The following is a 27,481-nucleotide window of genomic DNA, read 5'->3' as shown; positions in this document are numbered from 1 at the left end:
GCGAGGTCAAGCCCTGGGACCGGAAGTTCCATTAGTGCTAGCAGAGGTGGCACGTGCACCCAGGCAGGCCTCTGGCATCCGTGGCTCCGAGTGCGGAGGCCACCGCAGTCTATCCTTGGAGCCAGAGGCCGGGATTTGGGAACGCTCCTGGAAGTTCAGCCTCAGCTCTTACCCGCGCCCGTCCGTGACGCTGCATGTTCTAACATCACCTGAGAGAACGGCTAGATGCTCGCCTGAGTCGTTTTCTCTTTGTCCTTGGGCACACACGGGGCTGGGCTGCTGGACTGCCTTTTCCAGGCTTCCTGGCCTTTGCGTGTGGCCACATGACTGTGCTCTAACTAATGGAATGTGGGCAGAAATGAAGGACTTCCATGCCTGGTCCCAACCCCCCCCCCGTCATCCCACCCCCGTGCAGTCCTCCATGCTCTTAGCTCCCAGGATGGGGGAGAGACCCAGTGGAAGACACAAGGTCCCTAGAAGATGGTGGAGCCAGGAGAAGTAAAGGAGCCCGGGGCCCTTGAATTCCCCCGACTGGACTGTGCCTCTAATTGTGTTAAGCCACTTTGAGTGTTGTGTTAGGGTTAGCCCCTCCTGACTAATACACTTAAGAAATCCATTTTCTGCTCAACTAGATTTATTTTTTATGACCAAGAGCGCTGAGTGTTTCACCTCCCTACCTGGTCTGCCCTCAAGAAGTCTAATGCGAGAGACAGTCACGCCCGCGGGCAAGCTTCCCTCCGGCCAGGAGGCGCCGGGCTCCACTCTCCTCCCCTGGCGATCCCCACCCTTCCTCTGGCCCAGGCCACAGAAGTCTCCCTGAGAAAGTCGGCTTCTCCTCCGCTGTGGTCTTGCCCCGCGTCTGCGACTTCACACCTAACTCCCTGCCTGACGCGGAGGGAAGTCGGGCACGTTCTTCCCGGCGCCCCTGAACTCGGCGTAAGGAATCCTGCCTCTTTATTGTAAGGCGAAGCTGGCGCCGGGTCAGGAGCCCAGAGAGCCATCCATGAGGAAATTACCCTACCGGCGCCGGGTTAAAATCAGGCTTTGAGTTAGCGCAGTAGATGCCCTTTGGCACGTCTGGCCCCTCCCACGCCTTAAGTCTCCCCTACCCGCCACGGGTGGGGGGTGGGCCCATGGCAGCCATGTTTGTAGCATGTGACTGAGTCCTCACAGCGGATTGGGCCAGGGCTGGGCACGTGATCTAAGCGGGGCCAACCGGAGACTTTGTGCCTGAAAGCAGGAAATGCAGCCTCACCTGGGCTGCCCTGAGCCCACCTGTTGAGTGGATCGTCGTATGTGCCAGGTAGACTGAGAAAGAGGCCTAGAGGAAGCCAGCCGAACAAAAAGCAGCAGAAATAGAGAAGAAAAGGTAAGTGAAGGAGAAACTAGGAACTTTCTGAGCCTGGTGCATCCTGGGTTGTGGGTCCACTAGCAAACCCTCTACCCGTAAAATAAGCTTTCTCTAGTTTGCATAAGCCAGTTCAAGGTAGCCTGTAAAATCTAAACTGGAAGAGTCTTACCAGATAAAGGAAGAAGTAGAAAAGGTCACCCCACAGATTGCCTCCTCATGGAAGCCAAGGCACCTGCTGGCTTGCCCTGAACTGGGAAACCTAAAAGTACTGGGAGCTAGGGAAAATGTGGCAGCTGGAGAGACCTCTGGGGATTTATCGTCAGCGAAACGTGCCCGACTGATTTTCCAGCCGAGCAGCCTCATGTCAGAGCCGAGCAAACGCAGGGAACCCGGGGCCGGGCGGGAGCTCTCTGGATAAGTCAGCACGTGTTGCTAGGCTGGCGACGAGCGACGCGCCTAACTCCCTGGCCCCGCCGGTCCCCGCGCCGCGGAGACGCGCGCTCCCTGCGCACACGTGCGCACTCGGCCGGCGCGGGAGGGGCTGCGGAGGCCTGGCCTCGGGGGAGACGCTCGGGCCCCGCGCCCACCCCACCCCTGCGCGGCGGGGAGGGCCCAGCCCGCCGGGCCTTTCAGAGTTAATTAGCCTTCATGCATATGGATGGTACCGCCGACTGAACGCCGTGGCGGGGTCGCGACCTGACCCCGGCGAGGCGTGCAGAAAGAAAAGACTCCTCTTCCCAGCTCGCTCCCTCACTGAAAGCCCAGCTGCCGGGCGCAGCGCCGGGGTGTGATCGCCGCCGCCCCATTTCTCCCGCAGAAGAAGCGCTTGCGGGGAGGCAGGGGGCGCTGTCGCCGGCGCCCATGAGCAGCCATCCCCCTGATCTGTCGCCGTACTGATATCAGCGCTGGGAGTTTACTCCGAAGCTTTCCTTTCCCGTGATGGTTTTCATTTCCTGTCATTTAAAGCTGCAGCCTTTATGGAATATCACATGGTTTTCGTTTACACAGGAAATCAGCTGCAGTTGTGAGATGCCGACTTACTTTTTTTGTTTGTTTTTTAATCCTCCCCCCCTTAAAAAAATTGAGAGGGAAAGGGGAAAAAAAAAGCCAGCTAGCAACAGTTTGTTTTGAAATCGTTTTCCTTTTCGATCCCAAGTCCCTGTTCTCCGAAGTGGTCTGCGGTTGTACAGAAAGCAGCAGTTTCTTTCTGACACGTGGTAGTCACTTTACGTGAAGGAAGCCTAGCACCAACAGATGCTTTTGCTTTTTCCAGGCCAGGGATGGGGGCGCGGGCGCAGCTGCGCCAGCAGCTCCGCCCCCGGGATGCGCCGCTTGACCCGCCGCGATCCGCCCAGGGAGCCGCGGGCCCGGCTGTGTCCAGGAGCTGGGTTTACCCTCCTGGAAAGGTGGCACGTACTCCCCAGTTACCCATTCTGGGATCCCTCTGCTTGAACCCGAAAGGAGCAGTGTCCTGACCGACCCCCGACCCCGGACCCCCAAGGACCACAACAGAAGTCTGTCCTCGACCCGGTCCCAACACATCACGCCAGGAATCAGAGAATCGCAGGGCTTCAAAACGGGGGTGAGGATGGTGTGGAAGAATTCGCGATTCGTTCTTTAAGCCCCGCCCTGCAGTTACTACTGAGTTAGGAACTGCAGACTAGAAGCAGCCCCGCCCCCCAAGACCGCACTCCCTGGTTACCCTCTGCACGCCCGCCCTGAGGGCAACTAGACGGCCCTGGGCAATAGCGCCACCTGGTGCCCAGCATCCCTCCCAGCGATTCCTCGTATCCCTTTCCAGGATGCTGCGCCGCCTGAAGAGATCAAGGGTGCCCAGAATGGGTTCAGGACTCCAGGGGAGCTCCCACCTGGGGTTGAAATGGCCCCTGCCTCCTCCCGTCTTGTCCCTGAAGGAGCTTAAAGCACAGGGAACAGGAGGTGCTCCTGTCTCTACAGAGGCACCCACGATAACAGACCCACTCCTTTCATGGAAGGCTGGGCCCTCAATTAAATGGAAAATGCCCTTGAAGAGATGCAGTTTAGGCACCTCTTTTAGAGTGAACCAATGTGTTACCTTTTCCCAGGGGTGAGCGGGCATCTAGAGAGGCGAGAAAGCAAAGAGGCAGGAGGCCCACCCTGAGGCCCGGGAGGGCCAGAGCCAGCACTGCGGCCGCCCTTCAAGGGCCCGGGCCATCCCTGCGGTGGGACTGGGCGGAAGGGAGGGACGGCTCTGGAAGGCTGGGTACGGACAGGGCCTGCGCGCACTTCATGGGTGAGCAGGGGGCCTCACAGGACCCAGGTGTCCCTCCGCGACGGCTGCAGCCCTGGCAGCTGAGACCCCTTTAACTGAGACTCAGGCAGCCCGCCCGTGACCGTCCGCACCGCCCGTCCCCCAGCCCGTAAACCAGCAGCCCTCTGTGTGAACATGAGCCCCACGTGTTTACGGGCTGTCTGCGGGGACGAGAAGGAGACAGGGCTTAGTGCTGCAGCCCTTTCAGCCTCCAGGTATTAAGCTGCGTGACGTGACCCATTCTCTGAAACCAAATGTTTGCAAGGACACCCGGAAGCCACCTGGGAATTTCTCTGGGCTTCCACGGGTCAGCAGGCAGAGCTCCCCTCTGTTACGCAGGGGAGCCGCCCGCCGGCTGTCACCGCCCGCCCCAGATCGGGGTGCGCAGGCAAAGTCTGCGGCAGGCCTGTGAGCCCGGTGAAAGGAACCCTGCCCCTTTCCGCAGCAGCAGGCGGCTGTGGTCTCTGTCTGAGGCCCTGAGCTCTTTTCCTCCCAGGAAGCTGATTGGCCTCCTGCTGCCTATTACCTGACTGGGGGACTGCGGGAGTCAGCGTGATCCTGTGTCCAGACTCTTCAGCCCCGGGGTGAGCTCCGCTGGGGAGACCAGTTCGTCCCGAGCCAACGCCCTGATTGGGTCCCTTGTGAGATGCACCTTCTTCCTCCATGTCCCACCCAGCACTCCTCTTTTTCCTGCCCTTTCTCTGGAAGTATGGAGTTTATTGGTCTCTGCACGGAGGACGGTGGGGGGAATGATCTTAATTAAGAAAAGATCCAGCTCTGGCCTGGCTGTTTCGGTTTTAGGGCGGTTGCCAGCGAGTCACGAGGACTCTCACGTGAAACCTTCTCCGCTCAGGGCTCTTTCTGGTCCCCTTACTTGACCATCTGGAAGATGGGAGAGTTTGGAGGGAAGTTTGGGCAAGAAAAGTCAGATGCGTGAAAGCCTCTTTCTCAGCCTAGCAGCTTCTGAGGATCCCCGCATTTCTGGCCAAGAGTGGGTCCTGCCGGCCCCACGCCCCAGGCTGCCTCCCCCAGAGAAGGCCTTCCCGACTCTGGTGAGTTGGCCCCTGGACTCAATTAACATTTCAATATGTATTTATTCCTGTTGCATGAAAAAAAAAACAAAAAAAATCACCTTCTGGTAAGGTGCCAGAACGAGATATATAATGATGCTGTTTACCCGCGACTGTGTCGTTCGCTGTTGTTGACAGTCAAATAAATCAACATAGTAAACACAATTTGCTCAGAAACGGCTGAGGAAAAGCAGATGGTTAGCACATTTCAGCAGGACCTGTTGGTTCAAGTCTGCACCGATGTTTAGACTCTGCGCTGCCTGCAACAGATGCTCGCCTGGGTCCCCACGTGAAGGGCCCAGGCGACGCTTGCGCTGGCCCTTGGGGGCAGGGAGGGCAGCCCGCCCACTGGGGGGCAAGCACCCAGCCCATTAGCATTCACAGCCCGTGGCCGCCCAGCGCCCGGCCTTTGTGTGCCGGGAACAAGCCAGCTTTCTTCCCCGGGAGGATGGCGCCTCAGCGCCCCACACGGCTACTGCCTTCGAGCTTTCCAGTGGCTTTGGGGGCCAGAGGGCCTCGCTTGGAACTCAGAGTGGGTGCCTCGTGGTGCTCAAAAGAGAAGAAAAAGTTATTTTTGCAGCAGGAGGAGGCTGTGGCTACCCGGTGCCAGGGAAGCCGTGGAGTAGTGGTGGGGGGGGTCACTCCTGGGAGGGGACGGGACCAGCAGGTCGCTGCCATCCTAGGTCCTGGTGACCAGGCCCTGCTTCCGCCTCCAGCTCCAGTCTGTGTCTGGGGATGCCAGGGCTGTCCCTGGAAAGGGGACCCTTACCAGGGCCCCGACGGGCCCAAGAAGCTCCTGGACATGTTGGCACTGCCGGGGCACTTCTGTATGCAGAGCCCCGGGGTGGATGCTGGAGCCTTCAGAGATGGTTCAGGCGTGATTTCCCACGGGAAGGTTTAGGGTGGGAGATGCAGCGGTGTATGAAATCACCAGGAAGAGGGAGGCTCTGATGCCGGGTGGCCCGCCTGCCCGCTGCGCGGCGGCTTAGCTGTGTGACGCCGCACAGGGACCCAGAGTCCGTCTCCTCGTTCCCTAAGCAGGCTTGTTCTGAAGACGGGGTATGGTGACAGTTGCAAGCGTGCTTAGCAGCACGCCCCGCATGTGCTACGTGCCCACCAAACGGCAGCCACTGTTCATCCTGCCGGCAACATGCAAGGCGGCTGCGTGGGAAAGGCAGCATGTGCCCTGGGTCCAGGGGTAATTAGGACCTCATCCAACTGTCTGATAACTTCCTCAGACAGAGCACAGCCAAGACTTACCCGTCTGCCGATTTGCTCCTGAGCGGCCCAGACTGACCCGCCCCTTCCCCTTTGCTCCAGGCAGGATGCAGGATGGACCGCTCGGCACCTCTGACCCTGCTCTTGGGCGGGCTCTCTGGGAGGCCGAGGCGAGACTGAGTTAGAAGGCTCAGGGCGGCGGGGGTGGGGGGGTGGGGGGGTGGGGGGGTGGGGGGGGTGGGGGGGTGGGGGGGGTGGGGGGGTGGGGGGGGTGGGGGGGGCGGATCTGGAGGAGGCAGGGAGAGCCTTCAGACCGGGATGCAGGTCTGACCCCTGGGAAGGGAGAAAGGGAGGAAGGAAGATGGGGTCTCAGGAGCCTCAGACACCGGAGCAGCTCTAGAAAGCTCGCCCCCGCCCGGAGGTGCTGTGTGTGAGCCTCGCCTCTGCTCTCCTGGACGGCTTGCGCAAGTCTAATAGGAAAGTCTAGTAGGGAGAGTGTTCTGGAAAGCTAGGGGCACCAAGTACCTGGCAGGAATTTATCCCTTATCTAAACATTTTAGGGTTTTTAGTATAACAGCCACTATGGTGCTAACCTGCTAGGGAAGGATGACTCAGAACCAACATCCCTTCTCTCTGTGTAGCCTTGAAAATCCTTTAGCACAAAAAGCCTACTTTCATTTTCTAGCCCAGGAGCCTGGCTCAACTGTTGGCAATTTAGTCATTACCAGCGGCCTTAGTTCTAGAACGTTCCAGAAATGTGCTCTGCGACTTTGAGCACTTTGCTAGCATAACTCTTAGGTTATCTTGTGGGGGCAGTGGGAGGGTCTGTCTGTACAAAGCTCTCCTTGCTGACGTTCATGCCCAGTTGTTTCCAGTTGATACACACCCCAGACAAGCAGCATGGCCCCTAGAACCGTACCCCGCGCAAACCTTAAACCCCCTGGAATTTCTGATGGTCCCAGGCCCTCTCTCCTGACTAGCAGAGTGCCGCGCCGTCAGTACGGCACGTCATCGCCCAATGATGGCAAAAATCTCCATTGGCTGGTGCAGCTGTGGCACAGATGTCCTGCACGGCAGTTAGAACATCGCCGGCGATCGATCAGCGCTGTCTCAGAGACATGGACCGCAAGCATGGAGCCAGAAACTGCGACAGCAAGAGCCGTGCGGACCCTTCGCAGGGAAATGGTCACAGACTCAGGACCCGCGGCGGGCCCCTCCCGCCCACAAGGAAGGCCTGCACGCCGTGGATCAGGCGCTGCGTTTTGGCAGGGCCCAGGCTTGAGTCTCTGTGCCAAACTAGGGTGTGCACCCCTAGAGTCTGCTCCTGGGGATGGATGCCTGGAGTTTGTGCTAAACCCGAACCCCGCAATTTGTGGTCCTCAAGCCCTGGGTCCCGCCTCTGGCGTTTGTGTGGCAGGTGGCTGCCAGGCTCACTCAGTACGCACTGCTTTGTGAAACTGCTCGGGCTGTGCTGAGCTCTAGTTGTGGTAGGCCGCGGCCAGTTTAAAAGAAATTTCTCCCAACGAGATAGCATCCCTCCAGGGTCCCCAGCGCATGTCTCCCTGCGTTCCTTTCTGCCAGAATAGGCGGCCTTTAGGGATGACGGGCTGCCACGTGGACCCTCAAAACTCACCGAGGTTCCTGGAAGGAGGAGGATGGAGCAGTTCGCCTGCCCGTCAGCAGGAGGCGCTGCAGTCCGCGCCACTGGACTTGAGCCCGGAGGGCACGGAAGAGATTGCCCAGCCGAGCCCTCATTTTGCAGGTGTGGAAACCGGGGGCAAAGCAGCGACATGACCGTCCAAGGTCACACGGCCAGAGCCGGACCACAGGCCAGTCTGATGTTTGGGTCTCACTTCCATTCACTGTGTTGTTCTACCTCATCTTTTTTTTTTTTTTTAAATTTTATTTATTTATTTATTTTGGTTGTGCCGGGTCTTAGTGGTGGCAGTCGGGCTCCTTAGTTGCGGCGGGTGGGCTCCTTAGTTGTGGCACGTGAACTCTTAGTTGCAGCACGCGTGTGAGATCTGGTCCCCTAACCAGGGACTGAACCCGTGTCCCCTGCATTGGAAGGCGGATTCTTAACCGCTGCGCCACCAGGAAAGTCCCTACATCATCTTTTAAATGTAAATCATTGTGTGTGTTTGCGGGGGAGAGGGTTAGTACATTCTCAATTAAAGGAAAATTCTTCAATAAAATCTGACATTAAAAAAAAAAAGAGTCAGCACAAAGCCATACCTAGATTCTGAGACCCTGAGTTGAAAGGCTCCTGACCTTGTAACATGGCAAGGACACAGGAGGAGGACGTGAGTTTACAGACGGAGAGACTCCAGGGACATTTGTCCCAGGGAGGAGGAGTCTAGGGCTTTGACTTGGCTCTGAAAGGGCTACGATTCCAGAAAGTCCGGCTTGCTCTGTCCCTGTCTCTTCCAGGGTGAGCAGAATTGCCGTACAAGTCAGAGCGCTGTGCGCTGCCCTGGATGTCGGGGTCTGCGTGGGCGCCCCCTGAGGCTGCTTGCCCCAGGGCCAATCTGAGTCAGGGACGGCCTTCTCAGGGCCCCTCTTCTGGTCCAGACCAGGTGGCAGTGTTTGTCCCTGACCTGGTCCACTCGGACTTGTCTCCCGTGGCTTCTGGTACTACACGGAGGGCCACCTCTGGACCCCGGCCGATGTCCTGACCCCACCTGCCCCGCTCTGGTGGAAGCCCCCTTTCAAAGTCACCATTTCACTGGCATCAAGCCTTCTTCCAGAAGACATCCAGGTGGACCCTGAGGAGGTCAGGACTGATCAGTCACTGGTTGTAGGGGCGAGGAGCCCCCAGCTCTGCACCCCCGAGGTCACCAGGGCCTCATAAACCCTGTCTCCAACAAGGTCCCACAGACAGCAGCACCTCGTTCATTCTGTTTGTTCAATACTCATTTGCACAGTAACTCTTCTAAGGGTCATCCAGTGGGGACCGTCCCTCTTAGGGCTCCACAGCTGAACATTTACTGACATGCTGACACGAAGCTTCCAGGAAAAGAAAGAATTTCAGGACTTTACGGACCAGTGAGATTCTGCACAGTTCTCCATTAAGTTTCACTCTCCCTATTTCAAGGGAAAATCGTTTTCCCAAGTGACTGGGGGAGTCAGTGCCTGGTCTGGGGTCAACCCTTCCAATCCCGGCCACAGTCCCTCTGGCCTCGTGAGCAGCTTTAATGAGCAAGGGAAGCACCAGGGCCCACAGAGCAGCTGCAGGGAGGCGAGGAAGAACGGACACCCGCGTGGGGACGGCCCCCTGTCCGTCCGTCTGTCTTCTCGCTGATGACGGCCCCAGTACCCTGCTGGTTGATGCTAAGACTCACGGAAGGCAGGTCTGGGAGTGCCTGTCATTAGACCAGCCTTTGTGGAGCAGCTCCCACCTACCAGGCACGGTGCTGGGTGCCGGGGCCACAGGAACTGGGAAACAGGCTGCCACGCTCGCCCTGGGCAGATGCAGGAGGGCAGCTGTTTCTGGTCCAGCAGGAAGTGCCCCAGGGCAGGGGAGGTGTGGTGGGCTTTACGAAGAGCGTCCCGGGCAGACAGGGCCGCTCCAGTGAGCCTGGCAGGGTGGTGGATGCTGGCGGGCGAGGACGGGGACAGAGGTGCTGGCCTGGGCTCCTCGTCACCCCAGTGTCTGGCCAGGTCCCCGCGTGTGCACACGCCTGGCTCCTCTAGCGCTGACGTCAGTACCTGCAGGCCCACGGGGCCCGGAGGAGGTAGGAGCAGCTGCCGCGCCCTGCGCCTCCTTGGCCAGGTGCGCCACGGCGGGAACGGCGCTCCCCACGTCAGCACCTGTTCCTCCTGCCCGAGCCCCTCCTGTTGGTTGTGCAAAAGGACACGCCAGGCGCACCCCTGCCCCAGGCGAGGCGTGCATTGGGGGTGTGGCTTTTCAGGTGGGTTAACTGCGGCTGGATTATCGTGTGACCCGGGGCCGGGCCAGGAGATGCAGCGCCCAGCCTTGCCCAGGTGTCTGGACGCCTCTCAGATTCCTCAGAGCGGCCTGGGGAACACCCCCCAACACAAGCCTTGTGGGTTAACAAACGCCATTTAAGAATGATGAGAAATGATTGATAATTAATTTCAGGAGAGTAGCCCTCACCAAATAAGCCATTAAACGGGCTCTCGCTGGCTGTCCGTTCAGCTCATTGTCAGGCCTCCAGCACTCAGGAAAAGCAGCACCAGGTTTTAGCCAAAGTTTCCAGTCCGACTCTGCCGTTTTCGGCCGCTTTCCTGATTCCTGGGCCCCCTGATGTCCCAGCAGAGTCCACCCTGGTTCTCTGCAGACCAGGGCTGCAGGGCGTTGGTCTTGCAGGGCGTTGGGTGGGGGGCACCTTGGGTTTTTCTCCCAAGTGATCACAGGCAAAGCCCGAGAAATTCTCATTTTTATGTTTATGTCCGTCCTGATCTTTGTTCCCAGTTGTCAGGAAAGATAAGGAACAGAGATCCGAGCAGCCAGGACGCGTGCCCTAAGCCTCAGCGCTGGTCCAGGGACAGAGCGGAGCTGAGGCTGCCCAGGGACTGCGGGCCCCTGTCCTCAGAGTTGACAGTGGCACAGGGAGTTCGCTGAGGTGGGTTTGCACCAGTGAGCATCTGGTGAGTGAGGGAAAGAGCTTGGAATGGGGGCGTGTGTGCCAGGGGGGGTGGGCAGTGGCCAGAAGGGGGCAGCTGGGGGCGGCTGCATTTTCTGCCTCCTCTCTCCAGGCTGGCCAGTGGCTGGCTGTGCTTTTGTCGGATGCATGGCCTCGTGAGAACAGCCATGACCAGCTCACCTTGGAAGATTGAGATGTGAGCGCGTGGGGGACAAAAGCAACCAAACCCCTATTGACAGTGGCGTGTGGTGTCGAATGAGGGGTTTGGACAATGTAAACCCTCCCGTAAAAGGCAGGAGAGGCAGCAAGCCCTGCCGTTGAGGTCTTGGAAATTCTTCACCCAGAAAAGATTTGAGCTCTGTCCTAAAAGCACGGTAGGATCTGGAAGAAGGTGTGTGGGGTTCTGGGAACAGGCTCGGGACAACACAGGTGCTTCCCAGTCCCCTGGCGGCGGGTGTGGAGGGGAGTGGGCGGGTCCTGCTGGAGAGCTGGGTGAGAGCTTTGAACGGAAGACGGTAATACGATAGAAAATTTGTTCTGAAGGAAGTGATGAGATGGGAGTGTGGTCCAGGGCTCTCGCAGTGGAAGGCATGGTGGGGGGCTGTTGCCACCCCCCATGAGTGATGCTTCAGGAGACTCTGGCCGTGGGGTGCAGGATGGATTGTTGGGGTACAGAGCAGTCTCCTCAATCTGCAACTCTGGGCTACCGGAGGATACATTATACCCCAAACAGCTGTTAGGTATTAGGCTGCAAGTGGCAGAAAAGCCCCCAGTAACAATGACTTAAGGATGGTTATTTTTTTCTCTTATTTTAAAAATTCAGGGGTAGCCAGTTAAGGATTGGCTGGTTTTCCCTGGTGTCAGGGATCCAGATTGCTTCTAGCTGATCTGCAGCACATACCTTTTACTCCTAACGACTTCTCATGGTCCAAGGCGGCTGCTGCAACTCCAGCCTTCGCATGTCACTCCAAGCAACAGGAAGAAGGAGGAGACGAAGAAGGAGTATGGAAGACTAAAGATGGCCATAAATTCCTTGACAAGTCTCCCAGTGAGAAGTGGAGATCGTGCCCCCTTCCCTTGAGTGAACTACTGGGTCCACTAGAAGGTGGCAGTAGTCATGTCGTGCCAGTTTCCAAACCCACATCTGAAGACGATGGCAGACTACACAGCCTCTAGGAATAGTCTCTCTGGAATAATGAGCTGTCAGGTGATACCCTTGAGCATCCTGACTGCCATGCTGGAGAGGCCACGTGTAGGGACTCTGGCTGACAGTCTCTGTTGCTCCTGGCCTTCCTGCCATCTCCACCTATGCGCCAGCCGTGTGGCCCCCATAGGCCAGCCCCCACACCAGCTGAGTGTCACCAGCTGACCCAGTGGAGGAAAAAATTATATCACCCAGTGGGCTCCATCCAAGTTTTGGATCCGCAAAATTGTGGAAAACAATAAAAATGATTGTTGTTTTAAACCCCCCAAGTTTGGGGGTAATTTGTTATGCAGCCATGGATAACCGGAACAAAATTTAGTACCTGGAAGTGGGCTCCTGCCTCACAGAAACCTAACACATGGCCTTGGCTTTGGGATGAAGCATTGGGCAAAGCTGGGAGGACCTTGGGAAGGTCGTTAATAAAAGCCAGAAGGACCTCAAAGAGACTTGATGAGAGCTTGGAGGAAAGTGAGGAAAATATTATTTGGAGGCTGGACAGAAAGCTTAGCAACACTGTCACCCCTGGCAACATGGAAAATAGGATACGCAATGAACCCAAGGCCCTGGCTGAGGAGACGCCAGGCAGAAGATAGAACACGCCACTGGCTTCTTCCAGCTGCCTGCGATAAGCTGTATGAAGAGACAGATGGACTAGGGAAATATAAAGGGACCAGGGCTTTCTGGGTGTGATAACGAAACTGTGTCTCCTTGCCGCTGTCTCCCAGAAAAAGTGACTCACAGTGAGACGTGGCTTTAGGACAAAGATAAAATCCAGGGCACTGTCTGCATAGCATGGCCTCAGGGTGACCATCCCAAGGTGTGGCTCTAAGACTTCTTTCCAGACCTTAGAAAGATGTAAGGATATACCTTGCAGGGCTTCTAAGAGCCTTCAAGGCAGGCCTTGCAGACTTTCTCGGTTAGACAATGGGCCTTTTAAGAATTTTAAGGGCATTGCTCCCAACAGCTCCTGACTAAGAGCCACTGGGAGCCCCTCCCCAAGAGTAGGACTTGGCTGTAATCGGGGAACCAGAGATGTGGCCTGGATGGGTTTCCAAATTGCATGGACCTGCTGCTGATATAGGCTCTCTCTCCTCCCTGCTTTGCACGGAGCGTGTTACGTGGAGCTTTCCTGCCCTGATATCACATCGTTTGTTGAATGGCTGGGTCATGGCGCTCTTTTCTCTGGTTCACAGGTCTTCAGAACAAGAGAAACTGGGCCTGAGTTGCTGTTCATGAGGAAACACCGAGATGGATCTGGACCTGCCTTGGGAAGCGCACTGCGGGACCTCGAGCCTGAGCCTGAGCCGTGATGGGGAGAGACCTTCGGGGGTCTTTGGATTCTGTGTGCAGAACGAATGTAAGTAATTCATGCCCGAGGGAGGTCTGGGGAGGGTCAGGTTCTTTGATGGTCGTGCTGTGGGCCTGGATCCCAAACTGGCTGGATTTGAAGGGTGTTCACTGGAGGCGACTTTCTATTCCGGTTGAAATGCAAAGCGAAAGCACAGCAGGTTGGTCCTTGGGGTCAGCACATCAGTTCTAGAAAGCCCAGGCTGGACTCTGAGGGATGATAAATGGGCGACACTCCACGGGGAGCTGGGGGCCGAGAAGTAAACAGGAGAGACCAGGCTCCAGGTCTGCTTGCCCGTCCGTAGCTTCCGTTGTGGCTGTAGAGGGTGCCCCTCGCTGGGGAAGGTGACACAGTCTAACAGACTCTCTGTGACCCTCTTAGGGGTCACACGTGGAAGGACAAAAGGTGGCAGGGGCCGAGGAGCCCGTGGTGAGATGTGGCTCCCTTGACAGCCCGTGAAAAATGACTTGACTGAGAAAAAGTGAGTTTTCCAGCTCTCTGGGGGTGGGTCCCGAGCTCTTTCCCGTGGGAGGTCAGAGTCCCCGGGAGGAGGTATAGCCCAGGGACGGGGTGGCCCCGTGGGACCAGCTTCCACCTCTCTGCACGCTCCCCTTGCATTTTTCTTGTAGCTCTGTGACCACGTCCAGTTTTTGCTGCTCACCCGTTCTCCTGAAGGCACGCTCACTTCTGTCTCCCCAGAAACACTTTAGAAGTGATGACTAAACCAGGCCTCCAAGGTCAGGGCCCACGTGAGCCCCACTGCGGGACAGGGTGAGCAGATGCAGGAAAAGGCCCCAGATGCGTCTTTCAGCCCCTCCAGAAACTCCCTCTGCTCCGCATCTGCCGGAAGTTCTGCGTTTGTGCTTTAGGCTCTTCATTTAAGTAACCGAACCGAATGGATTCTACTGCGCGTGATCACAATCGCCTCGAGTTAAACCATAAAAACGTTTTACTGCTCGTCTGCAGTTCGGCTGTTATAAAGAAAGTAAATTGAAGTGTATGAGTTTAAGAGCTTCGAACTAGTTTCCTCCGGGGACAAAAGTGGCAGCTGTCAGACACCTAGCTGCTAAGTCATCACTGTGCTTCCTGTTGTAGGAACGGGGCCACTGGGGCCTGAGGCGCTGCAGACAGGGATGCAGGGAAGGAGGACGCAGGGGCTGTTCCCGGGAGCGGAAGGCTGAGGCACACGTAAGACCTGGAGCAGGGCTTCCCTGGCGGCGCAGTGGTTGGGAGTCCACCTGCCGATGCAGGGGACACGGGTTCGTGCCCCGGTCCGGGAGGATCCCACATGCCACGGAGCGGCTGGGCCCGTGAGCCATGGCCGCTGAGCCTGCGCGTCCGGAGCCTCTGCTCCGCAACGGGAGAGGCCACAACAGTGAGAGGCCCGTGTACCACAAAAAAAAAAAAAAAAAAAAGACCTGGTGCAGGAGTCCAGGCCTTATTTTCTCTTCCTAATTTTTTCCTAAATGAGCAAATGCCCTGCTCTAGAAATGGCAAGCATTTTCCGAACGATGGTCCAGGTAGAGTCTCGCATTCCTGAGAAAGCACTTAAAACCAAACTTCAGGAGCAGATGTCGGCATTTTGGCCTCTCCTGACGTCAGTCGTTGAAGGTGCAGATGGCAGCTGACATGCTGAGTGGGCGGGGCCGGAGCTGGCCCCTCCCACCCAGAGGCATTGAAAAGCATCATTCCCTAAAATACCCACCAGGGTGATGGGCCAAGCCTGGGAAAGGTGGGAAAACACTTGTCTTCACTCCAAGTTACGCGTGGAGCCCATCCCCAGAGGGAACAAATGATCGCAGGCTGCTGTTCAGGACGGCTGGTGATGGGTGGCGGGGCCCGGGCTGCCCCGAGAGCCCTCGCCTGTAGCTCAGCCTCGCCCTGCTCTCACCAGCCTTCCCGGTGGCGCCCAGGGACCCCAGCCTGGACCACGCTTTCCGGGCCACTGGGCTGCAGGAGCAGAGCTGTGTGGGCCAGCCAGCGCCTCACCACACACGCCCCGCCCCCCCCACCCCCGTGTGCCCCACCACTCGCTGCCTAGGTGGGCTGTCCCGTCCCTCCGGCCAGGCCATGGTGGGCAGCGCGTCCTGCCCGGAGCGGGGGCTGGACTGCAGATCCTGTTTCAGGAAGCAGCTCGGCCTCCCGCCTAATTGTAGGGGTGGGAACAGAAAGGCAGCCACAGGGCTTTCCTTTGCCAACGAAAAGGCCGGAGTTGGGTCCTCCTCCCAGCTTTCATTTCAAAGAAGACGAAAAACAATCCGCTCATTTTGCCTGAGTGCTGCCTTCCCAGGGTGAAAATGGAGACTTTGATGTGTCTCTGCCCGCCCAGCTCTCCAGGCCACCTGCCTCGGGGGCGGCCTCAGGGTGAATCACTCACCCCTGCCACCCAGTTCCAGGGCCCGGGACAGGACAGTGCAGGAGGCAGGCACCGCAGGGCGTGGGACAGGGGACGCACTGCACTGTGGCTCCTCCTCGGGAGGGGCCGTGGACGCGGTGCGTGGCCGCCTCCAGGTCTGCCAGGGCCCAGCTGGCCTTCCGGGAGCACCGATCTGGGCTCAGGTGGGGCTCCTTTGCATGAACGCTCCAAGAACAGCTTTCCTACTCAGGCCTCTGGAATTGGCCGTGGGGTCTGAGCTGGGGCAGAAGGAAGCCACTCCTTTCACCCCATCAGCCCCCGTGGGGCACGGCTGGGCCACAAGGCCTGCCTGACTAAGCTGGGCTGTACTATCAAAGCGGTGCTTGATTCATTAAAGCTAGAAAATTTTTAAACCCAGTCTTCCTTAAGGTTTTAAGCTCAGCTTTTAACAAATCTCGCATTCATTTTTAACTTGAAACGTTTCACCCCATTTTGAGCTGTCATCTTACCCAGCCGGTCCGTTTAAAAGCTTGGAAGTCTTCGTGGATCGCCCATAAGAGTGTCAGCCTTACCCGCAGTTCAGTCCAAGCAGTTTTCCTCTCTGTCTCCCTTTCCATCCAAATGCCCCATTATCTGAAGGGAAAAAGTGACTTGGGAAATTGTCAGTGTTCCGATGTGAACTTTCCTCCAATGTAAATCTGGAGACGTGGTTCTCTGTGTGCTCCATCTTGCTGTAGGTGCCTTATGTACGTGGCACGCGGATTTTTAGAGTCCAGGGCAAGCTGCCTCTTTCATCACTCAGACCAGAACATTTCAGCGAGAAGCCCTCTCACTGTGTCTCTTCTCGTTCCATCTGGAAGACAGGCTCACGGCGCCCATTAAGGTGGGCTGCTGGCACTGCACACCTTGCCCTCAAAAGCCTGGTGGCCCATCTGGAGCACCTCCACCTCCGTCCATCCCTGAGCTGACCTGAGGGCCCAGCTCCATCCTCAGCCGCTTTGTCTCATCCCAGGCCTGCGGGTAGAGTGAGAGACTTGCTCATCTGGGGCGCCCCCCAACACCGCCCCAGGCATGTCCTCCAGATCTCACCTCTAGACCCAAGCTCAGGTCTGTTATTCTGCACCCGAGTCCCATCAGCACATGGCTAATCTGTTAGGATATCGCCAAGCAAATATTATACATTTCATAAAACTGTTTTTGTATCAGTGGATACTTCCATGGGAAGTGATTTTTCAGGTATGACTTGGAAGAAAACTTTATTGCTACAGAGTTAGGGAACCTTCCAAATTTAAACACACACACACCATGAACTTTGCAATAATAGACTATTAACAGAGTCTTTGTAGAGTTTTCAATGAGTCCCCTTCCCATGTTGTCTCTGGACGATAAGCGATGGTCATTAACAACAGCTGGGGGACTTGAGTTACCGGCTGAAGGCATCCCAGGTGTGCCCCACCGTCTAGGGCCTGTACCAGAGGGCTGGCCATGAGCAGCCTCGCTTGGCTTGCTGGAAACCAGTAGCGGTGTAACGCTCTGACTAGGTAATTGGAAAGTTGCCCTTTGGGATCCATATATTTTAGTTTCAAGACCTTCATTCATGAGCAAGTTTATTCAATGAGGAACAGGCACGGGGGGTGGGGGGCTTGTGCAGAGCTAAGAAAAATGTCCACCAGGCCAATTACACGCACTGGGGCCCTTTAACAGCCCTGGTGCTGGGCATGTCACGTCTGTAAGAAAGTGCATGGCATTGCACTGGTTTGCGTGTGTGTCAGTGAGTTGGGATTTCTGCGTTCCCTCGGATTGATTTTTCTTTTCCTTCGTAATTTTGCTAAAAAACAAAATCAAACCTCCCGTCAGCCTTCTGGAACTTCCGGGAAGGTCCCTTTGCCGAGGAGCTCGGAATCTGTGCAGAGTTACAGGGGCAGAGCTGGAAACCCCTCTTCCGCAGCCCTGTCCGTCCTGGGCTGCGTCTGGGCGCCCACGGGCCCCCAAGGCAGCCGTGGGTGAACAGGAGGCCAGTCAGCAAAATCAGCCCAACCAGACGGAGTTTCTGTCGGCGGAGGCACGAGAAAACCTCGCTGATGGTGTGAAAGGGCAGCTACGTCGTGACGGGAATGAAATTTTCCTCCTCTCCTCTAATTACAAAGAAGAAAAAAAACACACACCAAAAAAATGTTTAAAATATCTTAATATCGGTCCGTACAGCCCCAAGCCACCATCTTAAGCTTTGAAGGCCGAGTACTTTGAGGCGGTTTCCGATCGTAACTCCACCTCAGGGGGAGTTCCGTGGTCGTGGGGACGATTCTGTTCCGGAGACGTGTCCCGCGGCCCTGCGTGCGGGGCTCATGCTAGGTGCGGAGCTTTGTAAAGACGAAGGACAAACGTGGCTGGGTTGGTTTGCTCGGGGAGAAGCCGTGTCCCGGGCCTTCTTCTCCACTAACCACCAGCATGGCCCTGGCTCTGGCTCCGCCCCCTCGTCAGTGTCACAGGGGACACCCCGCGCCACAGCCCTTTGGGGCTCGGACCCAAGGCCTGACCCTGATAGGGCTGCAGGGACTTGCAGACTCATCCTTCCTCACAGCTCACTCCCTCTGGGGCTGCTTGGGCCATGGAAGGGGTGCGGACAGAGTGAGACCATTGTGGCCTCCAAGGCCTCCGGACACTGGGCTCTGTGTGGCCCCCTAGGGTGCAGGAATCTTCCATCTCTTCGGAATTCCCGTCTCTTGCCTTTCTGTGTTAACTCACTTGCACTGCCCTCGGCTGGGCCTTGAGGAGGCTGGAGGGGACGGAAGAAGGGACTTCCATGGACTGACAGGAGGGGGACCTGGGGGTCAGTGGGGGTCATTCACCATCGGCGCTGGCCTCTTAGGCAGGTAGGAGGTCTTTAAATGGTCCCTCGTGCCTCTCATTTTGGTATCCACGGTCGCCCCAAGGTCACCCAGCGCTCACTTCTGAAGTCCTGCCTTACTGGCCGTTGCTGCCCACGGTTCGCGTCCACATGGGGCGTCACCTGGGGTCTGTGCCGGATCTCCCATCATGTCCTGCCCATCTTTGCCTCTTTCCACCCTTCACCAACTCCCCAGGCTCGTGAGGCCCAGCACAGTTCTCTGAATTCTGAAAGTGAACAAAGCTCTGCTGAATCGTTTACTCTTTTTTATTTATTTAATGTATTTATAGCCACCTTTTCTAGAAGGCATTTAAGATGACTCATAAGACACAGGAAAAACAGCTAGATGGACGAATTTATTTTTTGAGTAAATGAATTCCAGTTCTTTCCAGATATGAGAATCTGAGAGTTGACACATACAAGGTCCCTTCTGCATAAAAATACGCACGTAAAGCAGCAGTCCTGAAACATACGCCCAAAGAAGCGGTCCTGAAACATACACGCAAAAAGCCGTGGAGGGACCATATTCTTGAGTCTGTAAAGAAGGCCCGCCTCCTGGAGCCTCCCACCTGGTCATGCAGTGACTGACAGCGTTTCATGCGTGTAAATCATTTCTCCTCACTGGAGTACGTGGCACTTGAAGAGGGGAATGGCCAGCTATGTTTGTGTCGACCAAAGGGCATATGCTAAAACCTAGGCCCGCAGGAGAGGTGTAATCGAAACCTTGGCCTGAATTGAGCCCAGCCCTGGACACAGTTGCCCATAAAGGCTACAGCAAACGATATAACATTTTCCTTACTCACCCCCGTAATGGGGCCAGTTGCTACGTGCCCTTAAGCCTTTTAAAATATGTGTAGCATTTAATGGGCTATCCAATCTCTGTACCAATTAGGGCCCTGGATTTCAAGCCCAGAAACTGAAATTTCCTGAAAAGATAGGGTAGCTCACAGAATCTGCAGGAAGCATCGGGAATGAGACTGTGGAAACAAGGGGTCTGGGGGGGAAGGTCATCTATGCGGACTTGGTCCCATTGCTGCTGCTGACTTACCACTAGCGGGTCCTGCCCTTGTCACCCTGGAGTCACAAAACTACCATCACCACCGCATTCTCACCTGTCTCACGGTGTGCCTCACTCCCTCGAGAACTAAGCCCAGGGACCCAGTCCAAAGCGAGTGACTTCACTCTGTCTTCCTGTCCAGACGTCCAGTTCCACTGCAGGCAGCCACGTCACCCTGGAATCCTTGAACCCTGGACACCCTGAACACCGTTCTAGGTAGACCCGGCCCAGTCTCCCAAGCCCTTCCCTCCATGAGCACTTGATTCCGGAGACCCCAGGCCATCATTCAGCTCTTTTCCTACTGTGGTTCAGAGCCCCATCTCTGAGCAAGGGAACGGCTCTGCCCTCAGCCAGGCAACAGTCCAGGCTCCTCCCCATTTCCTCTGGGGTTTGCTTACTGGCAACCCGCTCACACTTGGCAACGTCTCCCCTGCTAGACTGTCACCCTCAGGAAGGCAGACTTGGACTGATTATCCTGCCCATCAGTGTGATACCATTGGCTAAAATATTGCCAGACAAGCAGCAGATATTGATGAACGTGTTGATTAAATGAATGAATATATGATTTCATTAGCACTCCGTGTCGCAGAGCTACACTTAGGAAATTCTTTCCTGGAATTCTAAAATCCTCCTTGTACGGCCAAGATTAGCCAAGAGCCACGTCTGGTTTCTTGAAGGGAACAGCAGCACCTGAAGTAGGACCCTTGGCTGCCTCTTAAAGGCTAGAGAGTAACCATCCCCCACTTGTAACCCTCAGGCCCATCGGTGTTTCACATCAGTGATGGAGCGAGGGGTGGGTTTGATTATCTGAACTCATCCAGCCTAACTTGGGGTGGGGACCCCAGACCGGGGGCTTCTTCTAACTTAGGGTCCTCTGTGAAGTGGATTCAGGACTGGCCTGGACCTACAGAACTAGGTGCAAACTCTTGGGCCTACCTGCCGAGCGATGGCCTCTGAGTGACCAACTCAGGTTTCTAAGAGGCTCAGGGTTTTGAGTCTTTGAAATTGTGATGAGTCTGCAGGGCACTGCTTGGAAAGTTTTAGTGATAAATGATGGACTTAAGTGTTCGGTGGAGTCTTTGCTGATTATTTTCAAAGCATTGCTTAGAAATTGTCCGAACAAAATCCCCTCTGTTCCGAACAAAGGTTTGTCTACGTACAAACATTACAAATAGTGTTCACAGGAGTTTATTGGCTGGTGTCCAGCTCCTCCGTTTCTGGGGCCCCTAGTGAGCCAAGTACTAGCCTAGGGAAAGTGATGACGTGTTAGTGCATCTCTGTAGAAAGCTGCTTATTGGTCAGACGGATCACAGCCAGATTGGAGAGTCTTCGAAAGAGCTGACCCGAAAGGGACCTTCAGGGTCATCCACGCCAAAGTTTTTTTAATTGAACTGTAGTTGATTTACAATATTGTTAGTTTCAGGTGACAGCAGTGATTCAGTTATCCATATACATACCGATTCTTCTTCATGATAGGTTATTACAAGACATTGAATATGGTTCCCTGTGCTCTGCAGTAAATCCTTGTTGCTTATCTAGTTTATATTTAGTGGTGCGCCAACTTCTTAACCTAAGAGGAATTGGAGGCCCCGAGGGAGCCTTAAAGGCCTAGGCTGGGCCGGCACCCGGTTCGCCCCGCCCTGAGAGAACTTAAGCCCGTCGGTGCTGGTTCTGGCGCGGGAGGCTGAGAAGTGAACGCCACGACCGACCTGACGCCTGGATGGGTCTCAGCACCTGGGGATGTTCCTCGGTGTCTCTTCTTACGCCTTGTTTGCCCTTGGACGTGGCTGGGCCCTCTGGGGCCGAGTCTGCAGCTGGCCTTGGCCCACCTGTTCCCCCGCCTGTTTCCCGGATGCCCTGATGGGGGGGGGGAGGGGCCCGGCCAGCAGCAGCACGGCAGATGGAATTCATTCCGGGGGAGCCCGGGGCGGCAAGCCCGGCCCGGCCCGAAGTGGAAACTGGTCCTCCACCAGATGGGGGCCAACTCCAGCCGCTCCACGCCTTCTTCACACGAGATGTTCTGCTTTCTTTGGAAAGTAACTTTACACGAGCCCGTCCAGGCTGAGGCGGGGAGTTGGAAGTCTAGCATCGGCCCATGGGGAAGCAGGAACAAAAGTCAAAACGGCCCAAGATCCGGTCCTTCTGCCCATTCCAGCCCCGGTCCCATGGCCTCCAGCTGGAATGGCTGAGACAGCTGGGATTTATCAGCGGCCCGACATTAACCCATTGGCTCCAGGAGTTGGGATTTCCTGAACCCAAAGCACTAATTTCTGCCATTTTTTTTTACCTTTCCTCTCTGACTTCTAAGGAAGCAGGGAGCGTGTGTGGGCGAGGAGGCCAATTTGGGGAGCAGGTTGTTTCAAGTGAACTCGGCAGCTCAGGGAGGGAGGAAAATGAGCTCCAGTGGCCCTTGTTTATTGTTCCTGTGGGGTCCCCGCGTTCCTGCCCAATGCGGCCTTTCTGTCTCTGGCTTTTGGAAGACAAAACCCTAGGTAACAGGGACCCTCATCACCCCTCCCTGAACTGATTACATAAACAAACGTGGGGATCTTGGACCGCAGAGGTGACCCTCCCCCAGCTCGGGGGGCGCCGTCGGGTCCCTCGTTCGGCTGGGCCCGGGCAGCCCGTGGGTGCAGGGGCGACAGAAGGGGCCCACTGCCTATGCTCTCTCACCCGCTCTTCTGAGGGTCGCCCACAGGCCCGGCCGTAGCCGGACTGTGAAAGGAAGCCGACGTGCAGCGGGACTGGAGGCCAGCTTCCACCTGGCCAATCAGCTCCAGCGTCCCCACGTGGCGGCCGGGCGGGCGCGTGCGCACACGCACTCGCGAGAAGCTTAACTCAGGGCCCGGCGCGGCTGAGGACGGGGTCGTGGCAGTTTCCCGCCGCCCCTGCGATATCTTCTTGGTCTCCTGCTCACGCTGACCTTTCCCCGTGAAGGTCCCCACCAGGTACGTGCGTGTTGGGTCTGCGGCCGAGTGGCTGCCGTGTAGGTAACCGTGCTATTTGCCAATGAGCTGCAAAGGTACGGAACCCAGGGGCCGCGTCTGCGCGTATCGGGCGCACAGTTCCCCCGTCCACTCTGCCGCCCCTCTCCTGCCAGCCCCCTCTCCCTGGCGGCTGCCCACCCCAGCCTGGGAGCTCAGAGGCCTCCTTTTCAGTAAGCACTCGGCTGTGGGACCCCAGCACCCTCCAAGCATCGCTCCAGAGCCCCGGGGAGGAGGGAGAGGCGCGGGGATTTGAGAGGAAACAGCTGAGTCACGGTACTAGCTTGTGGAATGGGTGGGGGGGGGGGGCTTCATTTCCTCACAATTCTTGGGGCCTTTTCTAAACTGGGATCTGGGGACTCGGGGCGTCAGCACCAGGGGAAGGCAGCTCTCTGGAGACCAGGCCGAGGTGAAGGCAGGGGACACCCTGTCACCTGGCTGCAAGCCAGGGACAAGAAAGCAGGGAGGCCGTTGGTGTCTGCACCAGCGGCCGGGAGAGAAGAGGAGGGCGGCCGGGCCCTGCCAGTGGGCCCAGAACAGGGGCTTCCGGAATGTTTCAAGTGCTGTCACAGACGGAACCCCCGACAGGCCTCCGTGCTGCCCTCCGTCTGGAAACGGTAGCGTTTGTTGTCCGAGCTGCATAGCCTTGTGTGCTGTGAAGGGCGAGTTCCCCCAGGAAGGCTGCGCTCTCAGGAGTTTATAGATTGGTCTCCTCCAGGACAGGAGCCCCTGGGCTGTTGACAAGCAGGAGGGAAGAAAGGAGAAGGAGGGTTCTGCCGTCGTATTTGGTTTCCTTTACAGTTATTCCCTGGGCGGCCCAGAGAGGAAACAGCAAAACAGTCTTAAAGAAAAGGAAGTAAATACGAGAAGGAGACGAGGATAACTAATACTCTTTCCCTTAGACCCGACTTTCACTTGCTTATAAACACCCTAAAAGACAGCCCAGATTTATTTAAACGGCCCGGATGATACATAAAGCAGTGGAGAAGCAGGTGGGACATTGCAGCTCAGGCAGGCTTGGAAACAGATGAAGGAAACCAGGCTCACAGCTGCAGGGATGGGGCGAGGAGGGGCGCTGACAGCACCCAATGCCAACAAGAGAAAGGGCACCCTTGTCGCCGGGCCAGACAGCTGCAGGGCGAGCCTTCGGGGCTGCTCCCGGAGCCGCCCTGACGGGGGATGGAAAGGACAGGTAGGGAGTGTGAGTTTCGGATCAGGCGGCTGCCCGGAGCTCTGATCCCTCGCGGGCCTCAGCTCATTTGTATGGCGAATAAACGACTGTTAAACACGTATCACTTGGGTGAAAAGGGCCTGGCCTGCAGGCACTGGGCGCTCTGGAAGTGTCTGCGGTGGCCAGTTTGTGCTCGGTGGTGGCTTCAGGGCCACCTGGCAAAGGCGGAGCTGCGGGCGTTGTCGCCGTGGGCAGCCGGACAGCACGCTCTGCCGCCAGGGAGGGTGCAGGCCCCCAGACCCTCTGGGAGGAGGGGACAGAAAGCCCGGTCGGGGTCACCCATTTCTCCAGCAGAAGCTAGGCCCTCCTCCTAACAGGCGCGTCTGCTCCAGGGCTGCCTGCGGGCTCAGCGGCGGGGCCTCTTCCTCTTTGGGTTGGAGGGCTAAGGGGCCGCTTTACCGTTTGGCAAGCGGATGGGCAGGCGTCTTCCTAAGCGGGGTCTGTCGCATCATTTTCTTGTCCTGCTGTCCCTCTGGGCACTGTCTCTAGACCCACGGGCAGCGGAAGCCACGGGCCGCCCTCCACAGCTGGGTGGTACAGACACGTGCCGCAGTCACATTGAACTTTCCAGAGCTGTCACGTCTCGGGGTCCTCAGCCTTTGGAAGACTCTGCTCCCTGGCGTGGGGCATCCAGCCTTGCCTTCACGGTCCCCTTCGGCGTGTCCAGTGGCTCTAGCTCCTGACGTCCGCCACGGGCCGCCAGCGAGCCGTGCGGGGTCAGAGGGGGCCTGCCAGCCGCCTGGCCTCCGCCCCTGGCTCCCTCCCCTCCCCCCTGCCTCGGTTCAGGATTCCAGCTTCAGGATGGCCAGCGGGCAGCCCCGCATAGAGACGAGCCCCAGGCCGGGGCCTCCAGAGGCCGACTGGAGCTCCGTGGGCACAGGCTGCGGTGCCGGCTCGAAGGGGAAGCAGGGCTTCCCGGCCCTGCCCCCTCCCGGCCTGCAGTTTCCTTCCGCTGGTTTTGTCGCCTCTTTCCACTGGCTGTGACTTCACCGCGGACACCAGCCTCCGTCAGTTGGCAAGTGGGGACGGAGCCAGCTGGCTTTCTGAGCGGCCTCATCCCCAGTGTGCTCCGGCGGCAGGGCACACTCGGCCGCGGCTTCCCCGCCTGCAGCCTGGCTCCCGGCAGGCCTGGGGCCCCCTCTGCCGGCGGCCGGCCTCCACGGCACCCGGGGCGGGGCCTCGGGAGGGCGGGCCGCCCGCAGCTCTAGCAGGGAAGCCAGCTCAGAGCTGACCTGCACCTCTCTTGGCTCCTAGGGTAACCGATGATGGGAAGGGAGGACAGAATCGGTCCAGCTGGCCATGCTTAACTGGAGACGCCTGCTTTCCTAGGCTGAACCACCAGCCTTCCGTGTGCGCGGATCGGTTTAGATGCTCTTTAGCAAGGTGGAACTGTCTGGCCATAATGCAGGGCACAACTTCCCATGATGCTCTAATGGGCTTTATCGCTTTAGGTCAATTTTCTGTTTGCTTCTCACCCCAGAGGTCGTCCTGAGATCCAGTGTAGGGCCTGGAGCCCTGCTCCCAGCGGCTGTTTGGGTTTCTGAGTACTGTGTGAGTGACTCTATGAACCAGTCGAGGATTGGTGTGTAGCTCTGGGACAGAAAGCTCTGGTCTCCCGAAATGTCGAGGAATGAAAAGGCCTGTGATCTGACAGCCCGCGGGGCCCGTCACCAACTTCTCTCCAAGGCCGACCAGCCTGGGGCCTCCCACCAGGCTGCCCATCTGCATGGGCCGAGCTCTGTTAACAACCCACCAGCATCTGCAAAGCTGGAAATTTCTAGCATCTTCCTGAACACACGTAGGGTTGAAACTCTCCCTGGTGGACAGCGGTGGAGACAGGCAAGCCTCGGCCGGGCCACGCAGAATAAAAATAGCCCAGAAGGGCTTCCCTGGTGGCACAGTGGTTGGGAGTCCGCCTGCCGATGCAGGGGACATGGGTTCGTGCCCCGGTCCGGGAAGATCCCACATGCCGCAGAGCGGCTGGGCCCGTGAGCCATGGCCGCTGAGCCTGCGTGTCCAGAGCCTGTGCTCCGCAACGGGAGAGGCCCCAACAGTGAGAGGCCCATGTACCGCAAAAAAAAAAAAAATAGCCCGATGGCCCGCAGAGGGTGTTTTCTTTCGGCTGTCTGTAGGGCCGGATTTCCTGAGGAGTGGGAGTGGGAGAGGCATGAACGTCTGTCACTCGCCTCAGGAAACCCTGACTCCCCAGATGGCGAGCAGACCCCCCCGCCCCGAGGGCCCCTCCGAGCCAGGCAGAAGCTCAGCACAGGCCCCGCTGGCTGTCCGTGGGAGGCTGGGGGCAGGTGACGGGCCGATGTCAGGGGCATGTCAGCAACCACGGCCTCTGCGCAGAGCGAGGCTTGGGACCGCCGACCCGCCTGGTGGGCACTGGGCCTGCGGTGCCCACGGCCCCCAGTTCCTCACCCCGGTTTGTGTTCATGGCATCCTTCCCTCCCAGCCCGCTTGTCCGTGGTCGGCGATGACAGCCCCGTTGCCAGGACGACGGTGGCGCCGGGAAGGCCCTCCTGTCGGCCATGGGGCGCCTGTTGTCCCAGACGGGTCTCCGCGCCCCGGCCCGGCCTGAAGGCCCCTTCATCCCTGCCCCGGCCCAGCACCTGCCCGGCCCCTGGGCCTGACTCCGCCCCGGCTCCAAGCTCCTGTGTCGGCTCCCTGAGGCCTGCGCGGCCCATCTGTCCTCCTGCCCCGCGCGCCTGCCTCCTGGCCTCTGCCTCTGCCCGCTTGTCACACGGCCTTCCGTCCGTCCAGGTTCCCTCGAAGGCTCTGTATCCATCTGTCCTGCCCGATTGGAGCCCCATCTCAACGCCCGCTTTGATGAGCCCCTGTGGCCCTCACGCCCCAGGCTCTGGGCCTGGCTCCCTGCTCCCCATGGGCCTTTGACAAGTTACCCCGCCTCAGGGGGTCTCAACTGGGGGGTAGCGTCGCCCCACAGGGGACACTGGCCACGTCCCGAGACTTTCTTGGTTGTCACGCGTGGGACGGTCCTCTGCTGGGTGGGGGCCTGGGATGCTGCCGAACCCCCCCAGCCCCCCGGTGCACGGGGGAGCGTCTGCCCCAAATAGGGACGACGCATAGCGAGGAACCTGCCTTGGTCTCCCCACCCGTGAGAGAGGAAGGTGGTGGAAAAGGCGCCAGGACGGCCTGCGTGAAAGCAGATGAGACAGTCGATGCTCTTTGCATCCTGCCCTCCCCGCCCCTCCTGCAGTACTTCTTTTGGGGGGGTGCGTTGGTGGGAGTTAACAGCCTGCGCCGCACGCGTGCTTGTGTGGGTGAGCCCACGGCGTCCTCCTGGAAACCCAATCGCACGGGGACTAGCGTGGACCCTACTTTCCGGAAGAGGAAATGGGCGCTCAGAGCCACCAGGAAGGAGCCGGAGGGTGCCCGCTCGTGGATGAGGAGGGCTTTCCCAGCCCGCACTCGAGTCCCCGGTCTCATCACCTGGACACAGCGTCTGGAGCAGCATTCGAAAACGGCGAGACACTGTGCAGGTGTGCTTGCGATTCTCTACCTGTAGCCCCTCCCACAGGCTCCCTGCGGAGACTCAGCCATCCCAGCAGACAAGTTCAATGTGCCTGACGCTGGCGGGTCAGGAGAGGCTGTGGTGTGGCCCGGAGGCCGAATCACCAGAACCTTGGAGAGTGCCAGAGGCTGGAGGAGGCTCCGTGACTCCAGGGGAGCCCGAGACCTAGTGGGGAGCGGCCCCTCACGGCCCACGCCCGGCCTGGCTGGCATCTCTGGCGCTTGAGCGGCACACGCGTGCCCCTGGTGGAGGGCACTGCTGACCAGGGCCCGGGGCGGTTTGCCTTGTGGCAGCAGCACGGCGGCCAGGGCAGCGGTGCTCACCTCCAGAGTGGGGGGCG

The 27,481-nt window shown here is 57.9% G+C and overlaps 1 protein-coding gene across 2 annotated transcripts in view; it reads left to right on the top strand.

The window, feature by feature from the left end:
- Nucleotides 1-27,481, top strand: part of ZNF438 (zinc finger protein 438) — a 284,020-nt gene that overhangs the window by 217,052 nt on the left and 39,487 nt on the right. For both annotated transcript variants that reach the window (XR_004476149.2, XR_007475770.1), the window contains 3 exons: nucleotides 12,934-13,097; nucleotides 13,470-13,569; nucleotides 14,184-14,276. The gene's annotated coding sequence lies outside the window, so the exon portion shown is untranslated. The remainder of the gene's footprint in view (nucleotides 1-12,933; nucleotides 13,098-13,469; nucleotides 13,570-14,183; nucleotides 14,277-27,481) is intronic.

Source organism: Orcinus orca, chromosome 2 (assembly GCF_937001465.1).
Source record: "Orcinus orca chromosome 2, mOrcOrc1.1, whole genome shotgun sequence".
NCBI lineage: Eukaryota > Metazoa > Chordata > Mammalia > Artiodactyla > Delphinidae > Orcinus > Orcinus orca.
The sequence above is the reverse complement of the archived record's forward strand: the minus strand, read 5'-3'. Positions and strand labels throughout refer to the sequence as shown.